Consider the following 10,482-nt stretch of genomic DNA (forward strand, 5'->3'; position numbering starts at 1 on the left):
ACGTTTTTTTTTTATAAAAAAAAAAAACCATTAACATTGACCATCGTACGATATTATTGTAATAGACACATGTGCAAAATTAAAAGTAACAACAACAAACACCCGAAATGACTCGATATCATTATTGTAGTCTATAAAACAAACCAAATGGACATGTAAGATAATTTGACTTGCGCTATTGCAACGTCAACACGTTCAACAAAATTTGAAACTTAAAAAAGGACATGCAACTTTAGTGGACAACCCGAAAACACGACCCAGAAAAAAAAAAGTATAGAAAAAAATAACGTCAATGCTTAAAACACGCTATGGCTAAATCGGCTCCTTGCACAACCTCACCCCTTGATGGAACCCTCTTCCATTTCAGCCTCCTTGGCAGGGGCTTGACAGTAGGCGGTGCTATGAGGAAATCATTAGGCGTGACTGTGGGTTTCTCAAACACCGCCATTGCGATTGACACCATCGTTTACATTTTGTTTCTGAACCAAAACATCAATTTGATCGAGTCTGAAAGACTTAGCAAGAGACAACATATTCTAAACATCGTAATTGCACACAACCTTGTATTGTACACAGAAGATTGTGTGTACAATAAATAAATTGCAACTAAATCAAACAAATAAAATAAATAACTTACCGAATTTATTTTATCGAACCGAATGAAAAATAAAAAAATCAAGTCGAGTGTGTGACACTCTGTCCTTAAGAGAGATTTGCCCCGATGCGGGGCGGTTCTTATGGTTAAGTGACATCTATCTCCCAGGATACAATGATCTTCACAAATTGTAGTAGCACTCCGACAACCTATATAGCGAACAAAATCTTGTGTTCTATACTCTCTTTAATTTTCCTAAAAATTGATATGAAGAATTTTATGCAAACAGAGCAAGAAATAGAAGAGAATAGATTTTTTTTGGATGATTTTCAGACTATTTCAGGTCTCACAAATGCTGGAAATGAATCTAAATTTATAAGCAATTGGTGACAGATTGAACAGGTCCGAATAGGTATGAAACACACATGCACAGATTTAATTTTTGAAATGAACAGATGCAACCAGTGTTGAACAGATTAACTACTGCAGTTACAGAAACTGCTGAAACTGTTTGGGCAGTCTTCAAAATTAAATCTATCCGGGTGCAACAGATTCAAGACTTGTTTGGACTGTTTTAAATTGTTGTGGAATTGATCTGAAAAAGGCACAATTTATGGACAAAATTTTCGAATTCAAATTACAAAAATTTTCCCGCAAGAAATTTTGGAAAAAATTCAAATAAATTTTGTCTAAAAAATTAATGTTAGAATCGACCCGACCCATAACCAGCACCCGGCTCGGCTCGACCGGATGGATGGGCAGCGGCGGCGCGCACGTATGGTGGTTTGGGCTAAGGTTCACTTTTTCCATAACTCATTCCTTCTACAAACTTGGGGCCCAACCCAAGTGTTGCTACCTAGAACTTATATACATACATAAGTTCTTTTCAAGTTTCAATGTGGAACAAGCCTTTCAAGGTGTAGCACTATGTGCTTCCTATTATAATGGAACTATATTTGACCCTTTGATTACCTTGATTGAGAACCTTCTTAGTTTTTATTTGAACCTTGGTTAAGGTGTTACCATAGTGGTTGGGTGAGATTGAATCAGAAACTTCAAATTTGAATAAATGTTATTGAGTAGTTTTTACTCTTTCATCATTTTCTCTCTCCATACTTTGAATCTTGATGTGAGGCTAGAACCATTGGAAAGCTTAATTCCAGGGCTTCAATTTGGGCACAAGAACGACCTAAAACGGAGTCCTAACGAGAGAGTTACACTTGGTTGAATTTTGAGTTTCTGTGCTAGAAGCATGTTCGATCGAGCGAGCTTTTCTTCGCTCGAGCGAATAGTGCATTTTTCAGAGAATCTGAAAGCTTCTTTTGTACACTTGAGCCAAGTTTCCTTCGCTCGAGCGACCAGGTCGCTAACAGACATTATAAAGTGACTTTTTGGCCCAAAAATTGTATTTTTCTCCCTCTCTTCTCCTCCCATCTTCCAAACCTGAAAACCTAACCTTCCAAACTCTTGATTTCTCTTCTATTTACCCATGATTCACCCCAAATCCTTCAAGATGATTGAAGAGCAAGCATAGATCAAGACTTTTACCGATTGTTTTGCGATTTCATTGGAGTTTCAAGGTAGGTCTTCATCTTTAGCTTCAAATCTTGAGCTTCGAATCTTGAGGTAGGGATTTCGTTGCTCCTTTACAATACCTCATCTATAGATAGATATGTGATAGATTTTATTGCATAAAAATCATATCCATTATGGATTTCTTTGAAAATCATGAAAGGGGATCTAGGGATTGTCATTTGGGGATGAGATTGTTAAATTGATTGTTGTTTGGGTTAATTGAGGAGTAATCTAGCATGTTTATGTTGAAAGAAGAAAAAATCCTAATTTAATGTTTTGACTTGGTGAATTAAAAAGGGGTAAAGTTGAATAATGTATGTAAATTGTTATTATGGTTTGTGTAAATGGGTTAATAGTTAAAAGGGAGAATTAACTATAACTTTGGAATTATTTTGGATTGATTATATTAAGTTAAGTTAGGTTGTGACTTTGATATCCATGGATTTAATTTTGTGAAATAAAAAGAATGGATTGGGATAAAGGGTGGAGCATGTTAACTTGGAAAATAAGAGAATTGAATTTTAAAAAGAAAGAAGGAAATCATATGTGAATTTCAGAAATTAGCTTGAGGTTGGATTATGAATATTTATTTTACTATTGTTGATGTTGGATTTAAAATCTCATGAGAGTCGAATCATTATAATACGTGTGTTAAAATACATACATTTAGAGGTTTTGTCCTTGGTCATCGGTGGAGGATAACATTATTGTGTTGAATAGTTTATGTGTATGCATTACACTTGTTGGTTGTACTTTGTCATGTTGTGATGATTGGTATATTGCGCTTAGAATGAGAGGTACCATTACCTTCCAGCTAGCACCTGGAGAATTGGTTGTGCTTAGAATGAGAGGTACCAGAACCTTCTAGCTAGCGCTTAGAAAACTTGACAGAGGTACCATTACCTTCCAGCCAGTGTCTGGTAAATTGGCATTTCATTGTAGAAAGGTGTATCCTTGGCTTACTGTGCTTAAGGCAAGTAGAGCAGAATTTATTTATCATTATTGTCTCAGTGTATCTGGGTATATCATGGGTTATGATGGTTATCATTCTGGAAGGTCGTATTGCCTCAATTGTTGAAGCAGATAGTTATTGATTGCTTGTTGTTTTCCTTTTGTATTAAATGCATACTTATATAGTTATGAATGTGTTGGAAACAGACGTAAGTATTGTGTTGAGATTGTGAAAAATGTGAAAGACTTTGAATACTTGTGAACATGTTTTAAAAAGGCAAATCAGGTATAAGTCTGGAAAGTCAGAGAAAATGTAATGGGCTTGGTGAAATTGTTTTTCTTCAAAAATTTGTTATAGTCATATGAATATTGGAAAAAGGTAACAAGAAGGAAGAAAAGTGAATTACTTATGTTATTGAATGAAATGAATGATTTTGAGAAAAGTTCTTATATACGTATATTTATGTATAAACCATCACATTATTTATATAGTATGAGACTAAGCATTCATGATCATAGCTATCTGTAAGTTGTTATTGTTTAGGATCATGTTGAGATCCCTACTAGACTTTATGTTCATCCCATGTTGCTAATCCTTTTTCAGGTGAACGTCGAGAAGTGTTCCAAGGTCATGGATCTTCTTTACCTGTTGGCCACGGGGCCTTTTGTTTGTGGGCAGAATGCCATTGATGTAAAAGGGTTAAACCTTTTCTCTTCATTTAGAAGATGTAAGCCTACGGGCAATTTATTTAATTATAACTCTTGTTGCATTAATATTATATTCGGATGAGAGAATCTTTATTCATGTGTTCTTATAAATTTAAAGAGTTTCCGTATGTTATCTCTGAAATTGAATCTATAATAATGGTTTGATAATAGAATCCAAGTAATAAAAAGGCGGGGCGTTACAAAAGGAAACCCACATTTAATTTTTTAAATGTTCAATTCTACGAACCCAAAAACGACGTCAAGTTCTCATTCACTCATAAATGGTTTTGACGAAGAAACAAGTCACCTCTTCGGACCCACCCCAAAAGACGAGTGGACCCCACTCAATTTTGTGCTCAAAGTTGGCTCAAAATAAGCCTGTAAAAACCAATTTTCCAACACCTTGAACTTATTATATCCAAGTATAGCGAACAATAACACCACTATGTCGGAGGCCAACCCATCAAACTTCCCACATATCCCATTAATCAACTCTGTGAATGTCAGCACTTGATGAAAACAAACGACAACGTTCATTAGGCCATATGTACACAACAACAAAATACCAACCTCCATGCTTGCAATTTAAAAAAAACATTAAAAAAACCCAAATCAGCACGTTGCCAGAAACCTCTATCCTCTGACCGAAATAAACACACACACACACACACACACGAGTTACCCATGACACCAAACACATATACACAAAACAAATCAGGATAACAAACACACACACGCACCTACCTTGAGGGGGAAAAAAAATCAGAATACTGTCGGCACCGAAACCCACAACACCGCGATAGAATTCTCAGACTAGCAAAATCAAATTCATAGCCAAATAAATCCACATCAACAATCTAACCAATCCCTCCATAAATCACTGAATCAAATATATTACCAACGGAAATGTAAAAATGTGTTACCATAAATGAACAAAAACCACATTAACCTAGAATCTACTCAATCTCATAAAAAGGATAAATATGTAAACTCTAACAATATCAAATCAAATAAAAAGATCACTACCCAACTAAATAGGACCAAACAATTCTTAAAAAAAAAATACAGGACCAAATGGAACAACATTCCCTAATTTGGGATTTATCGGTAATTTTCCCTTTAAGGTTTGTATTTTCTTCTTTATCTAATCACAAAATATTTATATTTAATCTTTTAAATTTTTTTTGTGTAGTTTATTTATACATAATTTTATTTTCAGAATAAAAATAAAAATAAAAATAAATAATTAGAATCACTTTTAATTTTATATTACTAATTCTCTTTTTAATTTAACTATTATTTTTAATATCAAAATGAGTGTTTATTTTATTATCTTATAATTATATATATATATATATCATATAAAATCATTATATGATAGTTATTATATATAAGTATTCAAGTAACACTTTTATAGAATGATAAGACTAAAATTATTAAAATAAATAATAAAAATTTAAATTTTATTTTTAAATTAAAATTAAAATTAAAATTATTCTTTTATAACACATATCATAGTATAAAATATCGTTACATTAATTAAAATTAACTCTATTGTGATTTTTTTTGTCAAACATCACATTTCTAGAAGTGTTTTGTATACAAGTGTAGCGTCCAATTTGATATTGATTGATTAAACGAATGGAACTTAATTTTTTTTTTTTTTTTGTTAAGTTTTAGAAGATAAATAGACAGGTGTTAAATGATAAATAGTGTGGAGTATTATTAAAGATTAATGATTCATCGAAAATGATTGTGTATATTTAAGACACTCATTGATATTTCTTAAATAATTCTTAAATAAAAAATTTGACTTAATAGTATTACTAATAATGCACCTTCATGAGCTCTGTCACAAAAGATATGCAAAAATAATTGGACTAGAATAAAAAATTTGCAGTTATTATGATGTGTCATATAATTAATCAAAATCCTTTTGAGAATTGAAATTATTAAGATTAGATTTTGTGTCTGATTCTTTTTGAGGACACTGTTTATGATTTGAATTTATAATTTTTTCTACATTAATGTCAATAACTCTTACAATTTTACTGGTATAAGCATAAATCCTGCCTTTTTTAGGTTTCCCACGGTATCACCAGGTTTTTTGGACCCAGGACTAATCCGCCGAGGAAGCTGCCGGGCGCATATGCGAGGTCCTCTTCCAAGGGGGTTTGCTGCATCCACAAAGGTTCGAACTCGAGATCTTTGCTTAAGCGACCCAAGTCCCTTCCACTTGGACCAACCCCCATTGGTATAAATCCTACCTTTGAGTCAACTAACCTTAAACACTTTTTTTGTGTAATAAAATACTTAAATATTGTCATATAAAAATATTATAATAGATCATAATCAAACACCTTTTGAAATATAATTAAAGACCCAATACATCACTTTAGACATAACCAAAAACATAAGAAATTAGTAAAGGTATTTTCGATTAATAACTAAAATAATACACCATGAGTTATATAACAAGTCATAATTTGTATATTATAGAATTTTCATTGTTTTTATTTTATTTTTTTAGAAAAAAATATTTTGATACAAGTGAATTTCCTGATTTTTGGTAAATTTGATTAACAGAAATGAGAATTTGATTTCAGGTTGAGAATATACCATTTTTTTAAACTTTAAAAGAAACTGTTCTTATGAGCCTATTTTACATAAGATTACACACAGTGACAATAATTTTCATCAGTCATTAGCACATCTGTTTGTATTTGACTTTCAATTATTAATTTTTTTTACACATAAAGTATTAAAACTCAAAATTAATTTTTCATTTTAAAAATAAATTCTCGTGCATTGCACGGGGTTTTCTACTATAGTTGAATATAATTTAGGAGAAATATAAATATATATATATATATATATAAATATATATAAAGGTGAGAGGTAAAAAAAATAATTGTAAACCAACTTGAAAGTACAAAATAACATGTTAACATTAACAATGTGTTAATTGAATAAAAAGATACTTACCATTCTATCTCTGAAGCCTCCTTTGCACCGTCTCGTCCTCAATGCAGTTGTCACTTAAAATTATTATTTTTATTTATTAAGAAATAAAAAATTGGAGTTTAAATTAATAAAATTAAAAATTTAGAGTTTGTTTTGTTACCAGATTCAAATCCATGACACCTGTTGAAGAAATTTTTTTGGGGGAAATTGCACTTCAGTGCAAGTTTCCAAAATTTTTTTTACAAATAGATGAATAAGTTTATCAATTTTAATAATTAAACTTTCAAGTTTTTCCATGAATTTGTAAATATTTTGTAGAAATATCACTTATTTGCAATTTTTCCAAAAAAGTCCTCCATTGCACCCTCTAGACGGAAGTGAATGGGCAAATCATTAAAAATCCATGTTCCCAACCAAAAATAAAAATAAAAATAAAAATAAGAATGCATGGATTAAGATGAAACAATTAAAATTTTAAGATTTAATTTTTGACAAGACAGTGAAATTTTTCCTAATATATTTTATTTCAATTTTAGTATTTATTAAAATATGAATTGGACTTTCCAATAACAAATTATCGAGGCATATCCACCCATAGAAAATAAAATATATAAAAAAAATCAAGTAAACAAATTTCATGCATTTTCCTTTTTAATTAATTTCTTGAATGTAGAATAAATTCATCCAAATAGAAGCTATATTTTCATACAACAAGCAGGTCATGAGTATATAGTCATGCTCAATAATTTACAAAATTAACTAGACTTGTAATAAAACAAACATTTCATAGCAAAAAACATATTGCAATCCATCCAAACACACAATCCACAATACAATTACACATGAAAATAAATATTTATGAAGTTATTTCATCATTTCAACAAATACATAGAGGGCCTAGTAACAGTTGGTGCTGATAGCTCCGTATGCTCTAAACTCGCTGCTCATGTGTCTCTTAGGCGTGGACTAACTTCCTGGAAAACATAGCAAAAAAATGGAAACAAAAAACAAAAAATAAAAAAACGACAATGTGATTATCAGTTATATTAAAGCCAACTAAATATTGACTAGCCATCAATATAGTTTATAAACAGAGGATTAATTCAGTATCATTGAATAACTATGGCACAACTTTAATGCTTTTGTTAGGTTTGCAGTGGCATAGCACATCGTCATCACTGTTATTACAAGATTTGCAAAATTATTGTAGGAGTGAATGACTTCTGCAAGAAAAGAAAAGAAAAGAAAAGAAAAGAAAAAATGCATATAGGAATAGAAGTTGGATATAATCAAACAGAAAAGGATCAGAAGGTAAAGCTAATTTTTGGATCATTTTATTTATCAATGACAACTAAACATATAGTGGATGTCAAGCCATTGCTTGGTCAAAAATTAGGGTGGCAATAGAAGTTACCATATAGATAGATCTTGAGACCAATGAGCTGAAGATTGCTTGCAACATAGACCTGCACATGTGTATTATAATTATAAAATAGACCTAAGAAAACCCACAAAACTCAAGCAAATAGTAAGTGTGTGCTTAAATCAGCTTATGCAGGATTTGAAGAAAAAAAAAAGAAGAAAAAAAGAAAAAATGTCTAACTTGTTAGCAAAGATCAAGACACAAAAAGATAAGACAACAAAATTGAAAAAAAATACTTACCGTTTACCTCTGAAGCCTCCTTTGCAGTCTAGCCATACTCAGTGCACTTGTAACATAAAACCAATTCTTTATCCGGTCCAAGAACTCGAAATAGGCATGTCTAGATGGTTTGTTAAAAATCATAGTGCCAAAAACTGTCCAAAATCCATGGGTGAAACCTAGCCCCATACTAATGTAAAATCCAGTGGTAATAAACTTGTCATCATCTTCTTGAACAAGAACTGGAGGTTCCACAACTATTTCTTCTCCTGGACATTTATTTGGAAGTGGAAGCCCACAAAGTTCAGGGTTTCCTGAGTATAAAAAGGAATCAAAGCTTTGCAATTGAGTGCTATTGGGATTTTTCCTGACAACCTGTTATTTTATAAATTCAACACACTGAGAAAATTTAGATCAGCGAGGCTGGTAGGAATTGCGCCAGAAAGCTCATTTGTAGACAAGTCAAGAGAATCCAACAATTTCATATGACCAACTTCTTGGATGATATTTCATGTTAAACTGTTTTGTGATAGGTTCAAAGAAACCAACCCTACAAGACTCCCAACTTGTTTAGGAATTTTCCCAGCAAGTTTATTGCTAGAAAGATCAATGCTTTTTAGTAGTCCCAAAGTAGTTCTATATTCCGATTCTTATCCTTTCCACAGCACCAAAGCATTGTCAATGTAGCTGCCACCTTCATAACCTTTGCCAAGAAATGTCAAATAATAAAAAGAAAGGGTTGAACTACAACTCTTACTTTCCACCATGGCTGTAAAATTGTCAAAACAGTTTGGTATGTTTCCTGATAAACGATTTTGGGAGAAGTCTAAAATTTGAATTTGGTTAAGATGACATATATGTCGAGGGATGCTTCCCTCAAACTCATTGGATCGTAGACTCAGAACAATTAAACTTGTTAAGTGTGCCCCTATCCATACTGGTACTTTTCCTGTGAATCTATTTCCTCCCAGATCAATCATTATTAACTTTGTGCATCTCTTTAGTAAAGAAGGAACTTCCCTAGAGAAATTGTTGTTACACAAGTGCAAAGTTTGAATCTGGCCTAGGGAACCCATTGAGCTCGGAATTTTTCCATACAAATTATTGTATGCCAAATTAATGATGGATAGTGCTTTGAGGTGCACCCAACTGCTTGGAAGCTCTCCTGATAGTAAGTTATTTGAGAGGTCAAGATAGGTGAGCTTCATACCCGTGTTTGCACATAAGAAAGAAAGTGAACCCGAGAACTTATTTTTGGAGAGATTCAAAAGTGTTACATTAGGAGGAACTAGTGGTATTGGACCCATGAAATGATTCGAGCTTAAATCTGTAGTAGGATAGCCACGATACTTCAATGAGAGATCAGGTGTGATAACCCTGGTCCATATTATGCTATTTAATCTTAATTGTGATCGTGATTATATGTTTGATATGATTTTGAATGCCATCTGTGTGAATATATGTGGTTTTGAACTTCTATCTGTTCACCGTAGGAAAATCTGTTTGATTTAAACTACTTTAGAAATTAATTGAATGCCTTATTAGCCACAGAAGCCAAAATTGATTACGCCATTGTGATTAACGTAATTTTTAGAGCCTACGGTGAAATTTAATTAAAAATTTATTCGGATTAAAATAATTAGATTCAGAACGATTAATTAAGTGCTATCAATTAGCTATGACCAAATTTGATTAAAGAAGCCTATATAAGGGACCCAACTACACTTATATGTATTTGTTTTGAGCTCAAAGCTGAAAATCACTCTAGAGAGAGGGAGTGAGGGTCGGTTAGAGAGAGAGGGAGCTCAAGTTGATGAATTGCTCAAGAAGTTTGAAGATCTTGGGGGTGTAACTCAAGAATTAGCTATAATTTGGAAGATTTGAACCTCTAGGTGAGCATTTGAGCATGGATTCATGAGTATAAGTTTGTAAATTTGTGTATTCAAGTTAGTTGGGTAATCAAGAACATAAATTGAAATGAAATTGAAGAATTTGAAGCTTATATGTACATGCATGTAAGAATTTGCTATGAAGTTGTATAATTAAG

General features: G+C 32.1%; 1 long non-coding RNA gene across 2 annotated transcripts; it reads right to left on the reverse strand.

The window, feature by feature from the left end:
• Window positions 1-7,564: 7,564 nt before the first annotated feature.
• LOC114270027 (uncharacterized) lies at window positions 7,565-9,110 on the reverse strand. 2 transcript variants are annotated; one of them, XR_014331013.1, is made up of 3 exons: window positions 8,457-9,110; window positions 8,208-8,259; window positions 7,565-8,016 (listed from the first exon to the last, which is right to left on the reverse strand). It is a non-coding gene; the product is annotated as an uncharacterized LOC114270027 (long non-coding RNA). The 2 variants fall into 2 exon arrangements; XR_003631822.2 differs by lacking the exon at window positions 7,565-8,016 and having other exon boundaries at window positions 8,107-8,259.
• Between the last annotated feature and the right edge of the window lie 1,372 nt (window positions 9,111-10,482).

This window comes from Camellia sinensis, chromosome 1 (genome assembly GCF_055761805.1).
Source record: "Camellia sinensis isolate YWXY chromosome 1, ASM5576180v1, whole genome shotgun sequence".
NCBI classification, from domain to species: Eukaryota; Viridiplantae; Streptophyta; class Magnoliopsida; order Ericales; family Theaceae; genus Camellia; species Camellia sinensis.